The sequence below is a fragment of the Myotis yumanensis genome, unplaced genomic scaffold (assembly GCF_028538775.1).
Source record: "Myotis yumanensis isolate MYYU_CA2020_CCGP unplaced genomic scaffold, mMyoYum1.0.hap1 SCAF_14, whole genome shotgun sequence".
NCBI classification, from domain to species: domain Eukaryota; kingdom Metazoa; phylum Chordata; class Mammalia; order Chiroptera; family Vespertilionidae; genus Myotis; species Myotis yumanensis.
The window spans coordinates 3,463,984-3,482,433 of record NW_027223765.1 but is presented as its reverse complement, the minus strand read 5'-3'; the positions used below and the strand labels follow the sequence as shown (position 1 = coordinate 3,482,433).

Sequence of the window (18,450 nt, the reverse complement as noted above, 5' to 3'; positions counted from 1 at the left end):
ACTGGGGATTGAACATGCAACCCAGGCATGTGCCCTGACAGGGAATCAAACCATGACCTCCTGGTTCATAGGTCGATGCTCAATCACGGAGCCATGCTGGCCGGGCGGGTTTCTTTCTTTAGTCAATTCCTTGTCCCATGACTCACTTAGAAAGGCAGACCATGGCTTTCAAGACCACGAGTGCCTGAGCTCGAAGCATCTCTCCCCATGGCCGTCCTTTGTTGGTGAGGAAAGCCTGGGCCAGGGAGGGAAGAGTGGGACCGGCCAGGTCAGACCCCCTGCCCGCCGCCCACGGCAGGGGTCCGGCAGTTCCACGCCCAGCTCACCTAACCCTGCTCCCGAACATGCTCCATCCTCGGTGCCTCAGCTCGGGTCAGTTCCAGCACCAGGCGATACTGCCCCCGGTGGTACTGCCCCGGGAACGCCAGGTGGGGACACAGAATCGGAGCTGCTTGGGGCGACTTTGGGGGGATTCCTGTGCGGGTTCTTGTCTTCAAATATCTGCAGAGAGCAGAGAGCCACCCGCCAAACTCCCGCTGAGCTGCACGAGGAGGAGGAGGGGAGCGACCTGCAGCTCGGGCCGGGCAGGGAGGGGCGCCCTCAGACCACATTCACCGAGCAGAGTGGGCACTCAGATGCCAGGGAGGCGCTGGAGGAGAGCAGCCACTTCCCTCCAGGGTCGTCACTACCTCGCGCAAGGCCAGTTTTGGGGAGAAACATCTCTCCTAACTCCTTCTCCTCTAATACAATATCGTAGCTGATTTTTCCCTCGTCTGTGCTAATTGGTTGGGTTTTGGTTGCTAGAAAGCAAGATGGCAGGGTGCTCTTCCCCCTCGCCACGCACGCCCTCGTCTGCGCTTCATTTAACTCGGTGAGTTAGACCAGGCGATGCCACATCAGAGCAGTCCTGGCTGATGGCGGCGGCTGCACCTTCCCCAGGGAGGCGACGAACACAGTCACTCTCTAATTTCCCTTCTCCCCGCTGCTCCCGGCTGTCCAACCTGAGGTGACAACGTTATTTTTGGAGCCGTGTCTTTTAAAATGGGCATTCCCAAATGTGCCCATTAGTTCATGACCAAGTCAACAGATGTCGTGACCACCGAAGTAAACGCGATGTTTGTCCGCTTTTCTCGTCGGACTGTGGGGTTAAGAGAGGAACGGTCACCATTCCTCAAACCAACAGGCCCAGCCTCCGTTATTCTCTCGCCCACCGTTGGGTGTTTATCTGTCCAGTCGTCCATTTCTTCGCTGGGGACCCCACACCCGATGCCTGCTGGGAGCTTGCTTCCCACCCCCGCATCCATCTTCCCGCATTTCCTTCTCCTCCTCGGAGCCCGGAACTCCATGCCTCCTGCCTTCCTAGTCATTGACACGGAACCTGGCCACTCCCCACGCCTCCTGCCCACAGCGGATGCGTCTCCTCTGCTCGCTTCCTTCCCTCTCGCCTGCTGCAAAGAGAATTTCTTTGTTAATATTCACAAGGGATTAGCTGGAGGGAAATGCTTCTCTAGAGGCGGGTGTTAGACTCGCCACCCAGAGCGGGAATGAGTCCGCTGGAGTCTCTGCGGGGCCTGTCCGACCTGGGAGGGAGGTGCCTTCCCTTTCCGCCTCCTCCCGGCCCCAGCGCGCTCCCGTCTGGACCCACGGCGGGAACCCAGGTGAGAATAAGCAGATGGCGCGGCCAGCACAGGGAACAGCAAGAACTGCATGGGGTCCGTGCAGAACTCGGAGACCTGAGTGTGCTAACGTCAAGTGCACGGCACCCCCACAGGCAGGGACCGTGGGCATGTCCTAGGGGGCTCTGTACTGCAGATCCTGGGGGATGGGTCCTCGCTCCAGTGTCCTCTCCCTCCATCTGCGGAAAGGCGGAGGCCGGGGGTCAGAGGGCATGCGGGGAAGGCAGAGTGACCGTGGAGGACAGCTCGTGGGAGACGACACGGAGGCTTCTCCCTGGCCTAAGACACAATTTCCTCTCTCCCTTCAGAAGCGTTATTTGCTGGGCATCTGAGGGGCACACTGAAACTGTCCACCTCAGGCTATTGATTTTAGAGAGAGGGAAAGAGGGAGAGACAGGAAGAGAGAGAGGAAGAGAGAGACAGAGAGAGAGAGAGAAATATGCATCAGCTCCTCCTACCGGGGATCCAGCCTGCAACCCTGGGCCTGTGCCCTGACCTGGAATTGAAGGGGTGACTCTTCGTTGCAACCACCTGAGCCACATGGGCCAGGGCCATCAGGCTAAACTCCCTATACTCTCCCCTCGCTCGTGCTCAGGAAATAACCTTCATAACCATTTCCGGGGGAGGTTAGCCTCCTTCTTTCCTCAGCAGCAAACCAGGGGAGGCTGCGTAAAACGAGTGACCAACTCAATGCTCAACTCCAACGCGTAAATGGGAAAAAGCGACGTTCGTATAATCGGGAAGCTGAGAGGGTGGCATCTGAGATCCTGGAAACGAGCGGCACTGAAGGGTGTACTGTGTGTAACAAGTGCGCTGGCCCCCGACACGCCCCTGTGTCCGGTACATACACACCCTGGGAAGCGGAGCCAGAACAGGCACCTGAGCGGGTGGCTGTGGGCACGCCGAGTGAGGCCAGGCCCTGCTCTCCCCTCTGCGGGGCCTTCCTCGCCCCGCCCCACCCCCCGAGATTAAACGGACAAGGCACCTTTCATCCTCGGAAGGGAGCTGTCCTGAATTAAGTAGCATTTGAATGCATCGAAGAAACCGAAGAGGCTGGTCATGGGGGAGAGGTAAGCCACCTACTATGGTGGCTTTTGAAAGTCGAGAGGGAGGAACATGTCTCATCAATAACACTGAGACACGTTTGCACGGTGACAGGTGACTGCTAGAACTAGTGGGTGACCGCATTGTAAGGTTCAAAAATACCGAATCACTATGCTGTACCCCTGGAACTAATTCAACATTGTACGGCATCTACACGGAAATAAAATAACATGAAAACGCTTACTCCTAGAAACCCATCACCGTGTCTCTAGCCCCCGGCCAGGAGCTTCACACGGATCATTTACACGTCGTCCTCCTGCGCCCTGGGAGGTGCGCACCACTGTCCTCGGGTGAGGGGCGAGGAGAAAAGTGGATACTCAGCCTCGAGGTGCCAGCACCTTCCCGAACCCACCGCTGGGGAGGCAGACCTGGAGCTCGGGGCCTGTGCAACCGAGGGGCCTGGTTTTCAACGGTCAAATGGTCTGCAAGCGAAATCCAGATCAAAAGGTAGAACAGCCCAAGAGTGCCCTTGGCACTTGGCACAGACGGGGGGATGGAGCAAAGGGGGAGCACCACGGCTCAGCACACGGGGTCCATGAGACCCCACCCCGAGATGGAGACGTGGAAACAGCAGCGAGTGGAAGAAAGGAAAGGAAAGGGTGACGACTCAACGTCTGTGACGCCGGCCGGCGTGGCGCAGCGGCTGAGCGCCCACCTAGGAACCAGGAGGTCACAGTTGGATTCCCTGGCAGGGCAGAGACCCAGGCTGTGGGCTCCATCCCCAGTGTGGGGTGTGCAGGAGGCAGCCGATCCATGATTCTCTCTCGTCATTGATTTTCTCTCTCTCTCCCTCTCCCTTCCTCTCTGAAATCAATAAAAATATATTTTTTTAAAAAAATATATTGTATTGATTTTTTACAGAGAGGAAGGGAGAGGGATAGAGAGTTAGAAACATCGATGAGAGAGAAACATCGACCAGCTGCCTCCTGCACACCCCCCACTGGGGATGTGCCCGCAACCAAGGTACATGCCCTTGACTGGAATCGAACCCGGGACCCTTCAGTCCTCAGGCCGACGCTTTATCCACTGAACAAACTGGTCAGGGCAATAAAAATATATTTTTTAAAAAAGTTTGTGACAACAACTCCACACAAACAAGCTGCAGAAGGAAACGGTGATCAGTTAATTAGTTCATGGCGGGCGGCGGGGGTGGGGGGCAGAGTGGATCCCACACATTACGCAGAGCACGTGGCTGCTCGGCTGTGGGAGCCCCTGGCCGTGCCGTCTTGGCAGCCTGCAGTACTAATCGGGCGGGAAGCGCCCCATTCGTCAGGTGGGGGAGCAGCCGTTCACAGCCACAGGTGCTGGGCTAGGATTCCCACACCCGCTGCCCGGCTCCTGGGCCCCTGAGCCCTCCTGGCATGGAGGCCCAGGGACCTGTGGATCTCGCTGGCAGGGTGGCTCCATCTCTCCTGAGAGGGGAGTGAGGGGAAGGCAAGGTTCCTGGCCTCCGGAGCATCTTTCAAGGACCTTTCGAGGCTTAGTCATATGGGCGGGGCTGACCCCAAGGCTCCGGGTAAAGGAAAAGTGCCAAGTGCCGCCTCGCTCACTCGTCATCGTTAAGGCTGGTCTCACATTTTAATCCCCCTCCGATCTGTTCCTAGTGCTGCCCCCAACGCCCAGAGCTGAGACTGGTGCCGATGCCCGTGCGATCTAACCTCCACTTTCCCGTAAGTCACCCGAGACAGAGCTCGGGCCGGACAGCCTCCCAGAGGGCCAGAGGGCCTGACGGGGAGGGTGTTCTGCCGGATCCCGGGTCCTTGTGATCTGTGAAGACCTTCATGTGAAATAGGTGACGTCCTGTCTTCTAAGGGGCAAGTTAGTTTAACCTGCTCCTGTTTTACTCATGAAACTGTGAAAACAGGACACCATGAATATTCACCCTCCTGTTAGAACAGCGCACACTTATAACAGGGCTCGATGCCACCAACACATATTCTTTTTCGTTCTTAATATATTTTTATTGATTTCAGAGAGGAAGGGAGAAGAAGAAAGAGAAACATCAATGATGAGAGAGAATCATGGATCGGCTGCCTCCTGCACACCCCACACTGGGGATCGAGCCCACAACTGGGGCATGTGGCCCGACCAGGAATTGAACTGTGACCTCCTGGTTCAGAGTTCAATGCTCCACCACTGAGCCACACCGGTTGGGCCCACCCAAATGTATTCTGACCGGTGTGGGCATTGGGTCCCATCTTCCATTCAACCTACAAATGGCATTTCTTCTCCCGATTGTAACAGTGATATCTGCTCACAGTAGGTTCTGTCTGATCAGACTAGGGCCCACCCTAATGTCCTCATTTTCATTTCACTACCTCTTTAGAAGTCCTACCTCCAAATACAGGCACATTCTGCGGTCCTGGGGTCAGGACGTCATCATACACGTTTGGGGGAACACGACTCAGCCCCTGGCAGCCCTGCGTGTGCAGGGGAGGCTTGCTCGGGGGGAGGCACGGCAGGAGCCGTGGTCTGACGGACTCCGCGTGGGGCACATTCTTCCCCGTGACCTGCAACCAGTTCTGGTCCCCAGCGGGGCCGCCTCTGCGGGTCTCCTCGGGGCCGAGACAAAGGAGAGGTGCAGAAACCTTCACACACCACAGAGCTCAAGCCCCTCCTTTGCAGAGGGAGACACTGAGGCCAGGGAAAGGTATCGACGTGGCTGAGAGCTCCCGGGGGTGGAGGAGCTGAGACTGGAACTCGGGTCTCCTGAATGTCAGAAATGGAAAGACGGCCCGGCAGCGTGGCTCAGTGGTTGAGCGTCAACCATGAACCAGGAGGTCACAGTTCGATTCCCACTCAGGGCAATGATTCTTTCTCATTGATGTCTGTCTGTCTCTCTCTCTCTCTCCCTTCCACGCTGAAATCAATAAAAATATTTTTTTTAAAAAGAGGAAGAAATGGGAAAAAGTAAGTTTTCCCCCAAATTGTCCCACCTGCATCGCCAGGTAATGCCTGCGGCCCCTGCCCTCGGCCGTGGAGGAGGAGTGGCCGTGTCAGACGCTGTCTGACTGTGAAAGTCTTGCTTCAGCTGCTCTAACGTGTGGGCTCCCTCTGCTGCAGCCCAGCCCCTGCCCGGACCCTCGTGCTCAGCCATCCACAGGCTGCCCCTCCCAAGCCCATGTCTTCTCTTCCTGAAAAAAAGGCATTTTGTTTTCAAAACACAGGGGACCTGGTCTTTTCCCCGCCATCGTGTGGCCAAGCACTATGTCCAGACAGACACCATCCATCGCCATCCCTTCAAATGCCAGAGCACGCCGCTCCCGTGCGGACGCGTTAACCCGGGCCCTGGCTCAGCAGGATGGCTGCCACGGAGAGAAAAATTAATCTGGAGAGACCCGGCTCTCACATCCAGAATCCTCAAAACCCACTTAAATTCACGGCTATAAATTCAGCCGACACGTCCCCACGTCTCCGGCTCAGAGCTCGGGCTACAGGCCTCACTCCACACGCCTCCTCGGAATGTCAATCAGCAGGAAGCCAGGCTTCTGTCGGAGACATGGGGCCGGGGAACCCTGATGAGTTTGACCCTCCCCGGCGATGGGCTTACTGGGATGGATCATTTCCTAAGACAGTTCCCACAAAGGATCTTCTTGACTTCCAGGCAAAATGCGAATGTTATAAATAAAGTTCCAGATCACCTGAAATGCCTGGAAAAGTATTTACTGAGCGTGTACTGTGTGCTGGGCAGGGTTCCAGCGAGGGCCAACCACATGGTCAGGGCACCACCTCCTCTCAGGCCCACGGGGGCAGGAGGAGCCTCCAGGTCTCGGCCGCCTGAGTGGAGTCAGAAGAGGACCCTTGATTTAAGTGCCCGCCACTCGCCACAGAGGAACTGTTGGGGTGCAGAGCAGGAGGGCTCTCAGCTGGAGAGCAGGAAGCAGGCACTTCTGTGGGGAGTCAGAGGAGAGGAGACGGCGTGGAGCGAGGGAATGAGGAACGGCTGGACTTGTGAATGAGGAAGAGAGTGAGGAGAAGTCTGAACAAAAACGTACATGATGGGCCCGGCCAGCGTGGCTCAGTGGTTGAACACCGACCTATGAACCAGGAGGTCATAGTTCGATTCCCGGTCATGGCACGGGCCCATGTTGCTGGCTCAATCCCCAGTGGGTGGCTCTCTCATCACTGATATCTCTAGCTCTCCCTCTCCCTCTCCCTTCCGCTCTGAAATCAATAAAAATACATTTTTTAAATGTGCATGAGGGGCGCCCCGGGAAGTAGTTCGATGAGCCCTCAGCCTTTAGGGAGCCTCCCGGATGTGGAATCTTCACAAGGACCCAGAGGCAGGTCCGCTGCGCTCCCCGTTCCCCTTTGAGGCTCACAGGGCAGAGCATTTGCCAAGGTCACCCAGGGGCAGGCTCGGGCACGCAATCCCAGGTCCCTGCTCTCGACCACCACTCCGGCCTGAAATGTGAAGGGAGGGAACTGACAGCCGGAGGGACAGCCGACCTTTGCTCGAGTTCCCCTGTGAGTGGTGGGGGCCTGGGAAGGGCTCTGATGGGTGAGAACCACACCGTCAACGGAAGACAAAGCGATCAACGCCCACAGAACAAATATCCAAAGTTCATACCCAAAACAGGCCTCGTCACACAGAAACCGGAAGAAGACCGCAGCCTCGGGAACAAAAGTGCGCTGGTGTCAGCTGCATTAGCGCCTGGAGGTATCAGTTAAGAGAAAGCCCCCCCCACCCCACCCCCACCCCCCACCCCCCCACCAAGGCTTTGCTCCATCGCAGGCTGTGGGCCCCAGGACGCAGGAGGCTGGAGGGACAGGCGACCAGTCCTCACAGCTGGGCAGTTGGGAGGTCTAACACGGAGACTGCCTCCTCTTTGAAACTGGACAGAAGCAAAAGCCAATCCCGCACAGGCGGGGTCATCTGGGGCCCGTGGTGGTCACAGCACGCATCCCCACGGCCCTCGCCACGTTCGCCTCCAGGGCTGGGAGCACTTCAGGCAAGTGCAGTGAGGCCAATGGAAGTGCTGAGATGAGAAGAGCCGGTGTGGGAGAGGGGGGTGGTCTATTCCTTCCCCCGCGTGTCTATCCACAGTAGCCCCGGGTCATGCTGATACTGACGGAAGCAGCCCCTGGTGCAGGCCCTGCAGCTAACTCCCCGCCCCCACCCCCCCCCACCCCAGCAGACGCCTCCCAGCGGTCTGCAGCCAGCATCTCCCTGCATCACAGCAGCGCCTCTGGGAGGCCAGGGAGGCTCGAGCCTCGTTGCCTCCGTTTATGGCCAGGAAGGGCGCTGGCCGGTGTCTGGAGCCAGGCCGCTGTGGGTGGCGCTGCAGCTGAGCTCAGACACCTGGTCGGCTGGGTCCAGGAGGCGGCTCACTCCACCCCCCAGTGTCATTTCAGAGCCCACACGTGCCCGGGGTGTCGGAAATAAACCAACTCAACCCTATTGTATTTGGCGAGAGACCAAACTCAGCAAAAGGGCTTACCTGTTCCAAGCAGAAAACTTCCCAACATCAAGTTTGTTTGCCTAAATGTATAACAGCTCCCATGTGAGCAGTCAAGCACACGGCAGGCCACACGCGATAGCTTTGCTGAGCTCCACTTGGCTCCTTCCTCCTCCACAGCAGCAGCAGCGGAGCCGGCGAGCCAACAGCCCCCCATGAGCGGCCTCTCCCACTCGAACGCAGCCAGGCCACGGCGCGGGGCATTTATTACGCGGCCGAGCGTCATCACGCGCCCTCTCCAGGAAGATTCGTTACTTAAATATCCCAAGGACACCAAAGACTCGTGAAGACTGTTCTGGAAGGAATGAAGGAGGATCCGTGACTGCAAATCTTTAACATTCCAGATGTGGTCTGAAGCCAAGAAAAGTAAAATGATTTCTCTAAGGTTGTACAGCTACTGAGCCAGGCTGACACCCAGCTCCTTGATGTGAGATCCGGGCTCCGTCGCAGGGTTGGGAACTCTACTCAATACTCAAGCATCCTGGGGCGCAGCGAGGACAGAGACGATGGGCTCAGGAATGCCAGCGAATGTTACTTATCTCATCACGACAAGGCCACATCTTCTAGGTGAGCAGGGCAAGGACCACTGACCATAACACCTTACACTTCTGACAATGTCTTTTTTTTATTTTTAGACGTGTTTTCATTGATCTTACAAAGGGGGGGAGAGAGAGAGAGGAACATTGATGAGAGATAAACATCGATTGGCTGCCTTCTGCACACCCCCTACTGGGGGTCGAGCCCACAACCCAGGCATGTGCCCTGACTGGGGATCAAATCATCAGTGACACTCAACCAACTGAGCCACACCAGCCAGGCTGACAATGTATTCTTAAAACAGTCCAGGGACACACAGAGGAAGAGAAAGAGAGAGAGTAAAACGAATGTAGTAAAATGTTATTGCTTGAAAGATCTGGGTAAAGGTCTCTGGGGATTTTCTGTATTATTCTTGCAACTTTCCTGTATATCTAATTTATAGCAAAATTTAAAAGCATAAAAAGTGTAAGCCATTTCTGTCAGAGCCACTGCCCTGCTCACCTGCAAGTTGCAACCTTGAGATGCAGAAAATGCAGATCTCGGCAGCCTCCCCACACGCTGGTAGCATCAGCCGAGTGGTGGGGTGGAAACTGACAGCCTCACCATGTGGCCAAACGGCACCCTGTCTCCTGAGCCCCTCCCCGAGCCAGACACCCCGTCCACTGCATGACGATCCATCACCACATGGCAGCAAGGAGTGTTACTGGACGAGGGACAGAACCAGCCTTTGACGCGTTTCTCTGTGGAACGCATCCTCGTCCGGTACCTTCTTGCCAGGGGTTCTGGGAAGTCTGAGGTCAACGGCCTTGCCTGTTATCACTGGGAAAGGCCCAAATGAGGACCAGGGGTTGTGTTAGTGTCATTGACACACCCCACCATCACAGTGACCGCTACAACGTTTAGCATCCAAGCATCAAAGAAAAGGCAAAAGGCCGCTTACAAACATCTACAGAGCCCGTCCAGGGGAAGTGAAGGATTTCAATTTATACTAGAATCACACAGGAGACTATACAAATATTCTAAAAAAAACCCTGGGGAAGGTCGCTCTAGGGCCCTGTCCATAACGGAAACACAGGCTGTAAGGAAACAGCCCCAACACTAGGTGTCATCCTCTGACCAGTGAGTTGGTGCCCAAGAGGGTCCCCTGACGTTCCTCAGCACTTTCCACCTGTCCCAGCTGCCCCTTCTGTGTCCCTCTTCACTTCCACGCACGCCTGCAGTGGCGGCATTAGAGTGAGACGCTGGTGTGTGTCCAGGGGAGAACACCCTGGCTGAAGGGAGAATAAGCAATAACAGGTGTCGGTGAGGCGATGGAGAAACTGAAATATTGCTGGCGGGGATATGAAGTGGTGCAGCTGCTGCGGGAACCGTCTGGCAGGTCCTCAGAAAGGTAACACAGAGCCACCCTACGACCCAGCAATTCCGCTCCTAGGCACGTGCCCAGGAGAAGGGAAAACACATGCCCACAAACACTTACACATGGAAGTTCCTAGGGACATTATTCACGATGGTCAGCAACTGGAAACAACCCAAATGCCCATCGGATTGCTGAATGGTAAAGGAAGCGGGTGTGTTTGTACAGGGGAACATCACTCTGCCACAGAAAAGGGTGGAGTGCGGACTCATACATTCCCTGACCGTCTGTCTCTCCCATAGACTGACGCTCCCGGAGGGCTGGGGCTGTGTTCATGGGACTAATTTAACACCGTGCCCGGCCACAGAGTCGTTGCTCAATAAACAGCATTTCTGGGTTTGAAGCCATAAAGTCTGCCACCCAACAGAGGCTCGGTAAGTATCTGTTGAAGGTTGCCTTCCTTCCTTAACCTTCAGAATGAAGGGTCCTTAGGAGAAGTGCTCACATTTGGGTCGACACAAACACACAGACACCAGATGGAGGCCGGCTCTGGTGGGACTCGTCTGGTAGGAAGTGGGCCCCGAAATGCTTTGGAGGTTCGGGTGCTCAGGGAGAGCTGGCCTTACGCCTGCCGATTCGTGTGACCGGGGCCTATGATCCGCTCTCCTCCCTCCTCCGCTGTCCCGGAGGGCTGCTGCCGAGGTGCTGGCCTGTGGCAGCGGTTCTGCCGGAGCTCTGCTCCGGAGGGCTTTTTCCTCGGTATCCCTGCCAACTCTGGTCACCGGCCACCCGCCCTGCCCCTCCTTCCGCCCCAGCGGTGGCTCCAGGGGCCAGTTCCTTTCTGGACCCTGGGCAGCTTTACAAAGAGCCGAGACACTAAACCGGCCGTGCGCTGGTCCATTCACCTTTCCCACTGTGAGTCCATAAAAGGGCCTTATTGCTAGCTGCGACTGGGGAGCTTGTCTTCTGGCTTCACAGAACTTTTTACAGGGACTCAACATTTTCTAAAAGGCACTCGGAGCTCCCAGGAGTGTTTTCATGCAATAGAACTGGATCCCGAGATCACCACCTTTGCTTAAAAAAAAAAAAAAGTCCACCGGGGTCAATCGTATTATTTACTTACTTAGTCTCTCAACAAAAAGAGACACCACCTCCAGGTCATCTCATGTGGGAAAAGTGGCGCTGGGCGTCGTCGGACCTCCCCCCTCGCGGCTCCTCCTCCGGGACCTGCCGCTCTGACATGGCCCGGTCACTGCACATGCTCATGGCACGGCCTTGCTAGCGAGGGCTGGAACCCACACGTTCCCTGCGGGGTCGCAGCGTGAGTCACAATTTCCAGAGACCACGGGAAAGGGCCGTCATTCACGCATGCCCGTCTCCAAGGGGCGGCGTCTGCCAATGTCCCTCCTGCCCCCGCCCCCGAGAGGCCAGCCAGCCAACCTTGGGGATGTACCCCGCTAGCGGGAAAGCCACCTTCAAAAAGGTGTCCCCATAAATCCAGAGCAGGAGCCGAGCTTCGAAGTCTCCCATCAACCCCCTTCTAATTCTCCTCGGATCTCTCATTTCTGGCTCATCACTGACAACAGCGTACAAATTCAGTTCCCCAGGGTGGGCAGGGGGGCAGGGAAGGGGGAGGGCCCGAACCCTCAATGGGGAATCAGCTGAGGACCAAGTGGCTGCCGTCTACTCACGGCTGAGTGGCTTCAGTATACAATGAGCTCAGTGGCCCCACAGTAAATGTGTCTTCTCCCTTATCGCCAATTCAAGCCTGGGTGCACCCCCGGATCAGTGCAGCCTTACCTACAATAGCCAAGATGTAGGAACAACATAGGTGCCCATCAATGGATGAATGGCTAGAGAAGCTGTGCTACACACACACACACACACACACACACACACACACACACCCTACACAATGGACTGTTATTCAGCCATAAAGAAATGAGGAAATCCTACCATTTGTCACAACGTGGATGAACTTGAGGGCATTATGCTAGATGAGAGAAGTCAGACAGAAGACAAATACTGTATGATCTCACTTACATGTAGAACCTAATTAAAAAAAGAGTCCACCAAACGAGGGGGGGTGGTGAGAGGAGGGGCCACTGGAGGAGGTGGTGAAAAGGCACAGATTCCAGCTACCGGACAAATGAGGCCTCAGGAGGTAACGCACAGCCTGGTGCCCACAGCTAACGCTGCTGCGGGGCACACAGGAAAGTTCTTAGGAGAGCAGATCCCCAGAGCTCTCATCACAGGAGAACACTTTTTCTTTGCCTTCATCTTCATGAGGGCGTTAACTTCTCATGTCATCATCTCACAGTGTATGACCAAAGCCACTGTGCTGTGTGCCTTACCCTTACACCGTCACGCATGTCAATTCTTTCTCAATAAACCCGGACAAAATGAAATTCAGAAAAAAAGAAAGAAAGAAATCTTGGTGCACAAGGGATCGTGAAATGAAGAAACAGACACACTTACGGAGTGTAATGAATAATTGTCATCTTATGCTCGGGAGTTAAAGACAAATGACAGTTCTTGCAGACTGCCCGGCGGAACTATGGATTGACCGACTACAAAGAAAACTCCAGAATCCTCTGCGACTCGTGATCACTCTTTTCTGGGCACCAAAACCCGTGCCAAAGTCCTTCCTCCCTGGGGAAAGGCGCCTGCGCTGTCTCCTACCTTGTCTGAACTTCCGGGTGGGTTTCCCAGCTGGATCGGCTCCTGCGGCATCCGTCCGACCTTGAGCCTGAACCGGGAAAAAGCACAGAGGTGGCAGGAATGAGAATGAGCCGCTGAGGGAGATGGATTTTCATCACAAGGTCTTGCCCTCTCACCAGGCCTCTCAGGCTTTCCTCGTTGGTATTCATGGCACACGGCAGCACCGGTCAGGGGAGGCCCTGCGGAAAAGTCCTCTCGGCTGGAGGTCAGGAGACCTTCGTTCCAGCCCTCACAGCCTCAAGCCTCTACCAACATCTCCACCAACCCCCGCCAACTAAATGAGGGGGGCTGGGTTCTCTGAAGGTCTCTCCCAGCCCTAAAACTCTGGGACTCAAGGAAATATAATGGCTCATGTAAAAGCACACTGATGATTCATCCCATCAATTCACATTGTCTGAATCGAAATGATGTTTGGCTTCGAAGTTCAAATGCAATTACGAGAGACGGAGGGGACAGCAGCAAGTGGCCAGGGAAGCCACAGACATCCCGGCCCTGAACCGCACACTGACCATGAGCCATTAGCATCTTCTGCAGGCTCACGAGTGGCCGGAAACCTGGCAGGAGGGAGTCCTGAAGTCTCCTCGTGCCACTTAGCTGATATTTATCACGTGATGAATGAGGTGCCTTTTCGTCCACTCTTATCATGGATCTCCCACGATCATTAGGGATGATTCAAGGCCTGATGCCCGCTGGCCGGGCCTGACCGGGAAGAAATTGCTTGTTCAGTAAGATTTCGGAAGCTTTGTGCCAAAAGAAAAAGAATCATAATCGCATCTTTGCGTGTGGTGGCCAGTAACCAAAAACTGAACCCCAAAAAGGGAACCCAGGGGCTCACCGAGGCCGGGCTTCAGGTGGGGTGGCTTCAGGGGACAACCAAACATCACCGGGACCCGGTCCTGTGTCCTCTGGGCTCTGCTCTGTCCTGTTGGCTAATCCCCAGTGTCCCCAGTGGCACCTGGGTGACTGCCACCAACGAGGGGACTGCCCACCCCCTCCCGGGTTCAAGTGCAAAGCCAGAGTCCTGAGTCCATGTTTTCCCTGAAGGTCAGGATCGAAGGCCTGAGCCAAGCACTGTGACCCAAGAATGAACTGTGAGCCCAGCTTGGTCCTGGGTCCCCTGCCTCCTCCTCCTCCCCTCCTCCCATCTCCCCCCAGATTCTGCCGGGGAAGAGTGAAGGCGAAGGCTCCCTCCAGGAAACGGAGCGGTGTTTGCTAGAAGCCGAGGTGAGTGCAGCTGCGTTACGAACGACGGGTCCATTTCATGCCTGAAACAGCGTGTCTGGGAGAAGGGTCTCGGGCTTGGCAGGCCTCCTCGAGGCCCGGCCTCACCCTGCACTTCCAGCCGAGGAGGCGGATTCCTGCAGAGACTGAGTGAGGCGTGATCCTCGCTCCCGAGCTTGGAGCCAGGCGGTCGGGCTGTGAGGGCCCATTCCTCACCAGCTCTGGGGCTCCGGCAGCCCCGGCTCACCCACAGACCCTGCTGTTGGGGTTTATCGGCCGGGAATCACGGCAATAACAACATGACAGACTCGACCCCAATGCATTCCCAGCCCCGATGTGCAGGCCTCTGCCTGTGAAACGGGAGCTCTCTGGGGGTGGCATTGGCCCGAGTTCATGAGCTACCAACTCCGAGGACCCACGTCATAAACGGTTACTACGCGTTGTCTTAAAACCCATTGGGTCTGGATGGTATTTCCCTTAATCAGTCAGACACGCAGAATTAGATCTCAGGATAAAGGCTCATGAGCTGTGTTTGCTTTCCCACGTGGCGTGGACAGCTGTCCTTCCGGCAGCGTGAGCGTGAACTCCGACCCCGCCCTTACTTGGCCCCAATGGAGGGAAACGGTGCCACTTGGCAACGCCGCTCACTGTTTGATTGGTTAATGCCTTTTTAAGTGCACTTTTGAGGGTGTATTTTAACGGGGTTCTACACCTTTAAATGCAAATATAAGAGAGTCTGCATTTGCCGTAATTAGGCTGGGATTGGATTGGGGTTTGTAAGAGCCTATTGCGGATGCTACCATCCTTCACCCGTGTTGACTGCACCCACAGTGAACATCTGAGGCGCTGTCGGGTGGGGTTCACAGCGGGGCGCTGGGGGCCGGGACCTGCCTTTGACCTTGCCTTGCTTCCACCAACCCTGTGACCTTGGCGAGCTTCTTCACCTCCGAACGCCAATTCTATTCTGCTGACCTACGAAGTGAAAGAGCATCCACAGCTCCCTCCCGGGCATCTGAAGTGCGGAGAGGGTCTGGAAAGGACTTGCTCGATACATACTAACTCTGATGATTAATTACATTAGCTCAGGAAGTATTAGTTAAGAAAAATGTGCTGATCGATTACTCAATCAATGGAGCCCTGTGAGGACTGGATGAGGATATGTCCGCCCCAGACGCAGCACCAAGCCGAGACCATGCCCGCTGTCACCGCCTCTGAGAGATCATCCCCTCTCAGCACCCTGCATGAGCCTCCGAGGAAGAGAGGACATTTGTGAGACACCCCAACCATGAGACACGTCCCTACTGCAGAGGGAAATGGGGGAGTGGGGTCGAAACTCACCTTAGAATCAATGAAATTCAATAGCTTTAAGTAAACAGTACAGTGATCGAAGATGACGGGAAGAGAGAGAAGGGAAAATAGAAAATTCTCATGAAACTAATTTATCAGTGAACTCAGATCTCTACACTCTTCATTCACTTCCAGACTCCAAATTATGATTCTTGCTCGTGAGCAAGACAATTAAGGAACACGCCAGAGGGAGCCAATGGTGAGCACACAGGGTCACGGGGGCACGGTATTCAGGGAGTCCCGCCGAGATGAGAACTTCCGGCCCCTCGCTCCCCGGCCCCACCCTTGCAGGTGTCTACTCCGCAGCGTCTCCCACATGCAGGGGTGACCTGGTGTTGCCTCTCCCTCGGAGCTCCTGTGGGAAGGCGGTGCCCTGCCAGGCTGACACCGGGTAGGCGGGGAAGAGTGGCAGCGTGGGGGCGTGCCCGTCACCACTGTCACCCTGATGGGAGGGTGGGTGACTGCAGCTCCAAGTGGTGGGGAGCATCGGAAGCACAGTTCAGTCAGGAGCTAGGGGGTGGATGCGGGGGAGGAGGAACGCTCCCACCTATTTCAGAAATTTCCCGCAACACAGCCCATGGAGACGGGAGGGGGAGGCACATCTGCGAGAGGCCAGATGCTGTGAAACCTCGGTCACCAGCAGGAAAGGCAAGACAAAGAAACTCGGGTCGGAGGTAGAATCCTCGGACTCCCCTCCTTGGGGTCTCCTGCGTGGCTCCGCTCCTGCCGGGAGAGCTGGTGCTGGAAAAAGCCAAAGCATGTCCGTTCAATATCCGACTCAGCACCCCTTGTCCACCCACTGTGTGCTCAGCCCCCACGTAAGAGTCTCTACTGGAACCTTCTTTATGAAGTTGATTCCATTGCCTCCCAGGCAATTGCAAGGATGAACAATGCCTCAATCGTAAGGTCTGACGACTGGAGCAGACATGGACACAAAGTCTTAGTAGGAGAGGAGATGCCTTTAGGTATCAGCTGAGGATGAGGATCCCCGGCAGAGGCCACCCCAAAGCATGAATGCTCTCGTGCTGCTGAGGAGTCGGCCACGTTATCCCAGGAAACCATCTCTCCTTCCTCTCGGCTCTGAGGCTCGGGCTGGGCTGGGTCCTGAGCCTGCGGGGGCGGTGGGGGATGGGTTCCGGCTGCCTTTCCAGACTCCTCCACACGCAGGCCTCACACCCCAAACCAGAGGTCACAGTCAGGTCATCGCAGAGCTCCTGATGGTGTTAGAAGATGACAACCGACATTTTTGAATCTGAAGAGACCCCAAAGCACAGACTTTTATGTTGAAAAAGACCTTACATATCTTTGAGTCTGACCACATCCTGGTCATGGAGGCCTTGTTCCTTTATTATTATGACTCCGTTTCCGGGGGGGAGGGAGGACAGGATCCTATGATGCAGCAAACTCCATACAAGACTTGTGGATGGTGGGAAGAGAACAGCTCCCTGGTCCCTAAGCCTCGCCTTTGCGAGTGGGGTCAACTCCATCCGCGGAGTCTGTGCAACAATTCTTCACCGCACCCGCACCCTGAGTTGATGTCTCCTCACAACGGGTCTGGGAAACTCGGTCATCATCCTTCCCATTTCACATCCCCATCACTCCCAACCTCACGGGCCAGACGGGGACAGGGAGGCTCCGAGAGTTAAATTATCCCCCAGGGTCGCCCTGGCAGCCGGTAGTGATGCCAGGACTCGGGCGCAGGCAACTGGGGGCTCTTAACACTCCATCTCATGCTCTTAACACCTTTTGGCTCTAAAAGATCAACCAATTTCTCATTTCCCATCATTGACTCTGGCAAAAGCCGGCAGCTCTTTTACTTCGGCCAGAGTGCCTACTCTTCCCCGAGGCTGTTACACTAGGGGCTGTGTTTTATTTTTACCATCTCCTTGGGTTTTCAAGGCCACGGTCAGAATCGATCATGTGGACCGCGAGAGCACGCACACACCCAGCCTAAGTCACCACGCATGCAACGGACCCGCGAGCCGCCCCACGCCACCGCCACCTGCGGATCCTCCTCCGCCAAGGGGCCCGCTGGGCGGGGAGTGCGTGTGGCAGACACGCAGGAAAACTGCAGTTCAAAGCCAAGCCCAGACATGAAATGTCATCATGGGAGGCCCTGCCAGGCTGAACAGCCAAATGAGCAATAAATCCTGGCGGCCCATCTCTCAGCGCCGCGCGGCCAAGCCCACGGCTACGTCCTGTTTCTCTGCAGGGCCCAGGGCGCACACTCCGTCCTGTTTCTCTGCAGGGCCCAGGGCGCACACACTTGCCAAAGGAGGGAAATAAGTGCACTTGATTAAATTTGGTTTTGGATAATCGGTTCATTGCAATTCTTGGGCTGAAAAGAAAAATGGCATTTCTAGTTTATAGAAATCACCACATGAAATACAGCCATGGCTGCTCAGAGAACCCCCGGAACTAAATAAATTTACGTCGCACATTTAAGGGAGCCATTACGAGGGGCCTAATGACGGCCCCGCAGATTACCACTCCGATGGGGCCGCTGTGGAACCTGCCCCGGCCACTCCCCGCCTCCGCTGGCCACGGTCGCCGCCTGGCTTCATGGCTGGGAGCCCGGACGGAGGACCAAGGCTCACACCCTCACTGCCACGTTAGGAGCCAGGGGCCCAGGCAGGCGGCGGCGCTGCCTCGGGAGAGACTCACAAGGAGCACAGCCAGGACTGGACCCCAAGCTACTTGCCACCAACACCCAGGCATGAACCTTCGTGAGCAGCGTCCACAGTGGCTCCTATGTACAAAGCACCGTGTTCTTGCCTCTGGTTCCAAAAGCACGTCATGGTGTGTAGAGAGGAAGGGGGTGCATAGAGGAGGGGGCGAGGGGAGAAGCGTGTTAGGAGAGAAAACAGAGCCAGGTCCCTTGAACAATCCCAGAGCACGCCCAGGAGCTCCCACTGTGAACGCGACGGACAGTAACAGCAACATCTGCAGCGCGTCCACGGGGCAGTTCACACAGCACCACGTGTGTCGGAGCGATTTGTCCTTGACACGACCTCCTCGGCATGGGCTGAGT

The 18,450-nt window shown here is 55.9% G+C and overlaps 1 protein-coding gene across 1 annotated transcript in view; it reads left to right on the top strand.

Annotated features, from left to right (window-relative positions):
* Window positions 1-18,450, top strand: part of LRRN1 (leucine rich repeat neuronal 1) — a 47,878-nt gene that overhangs the window by 20,297 nt on the left and 9,131 nt on the right. The gene's annotated exons all lie outside the window — the stretch shown is intronic.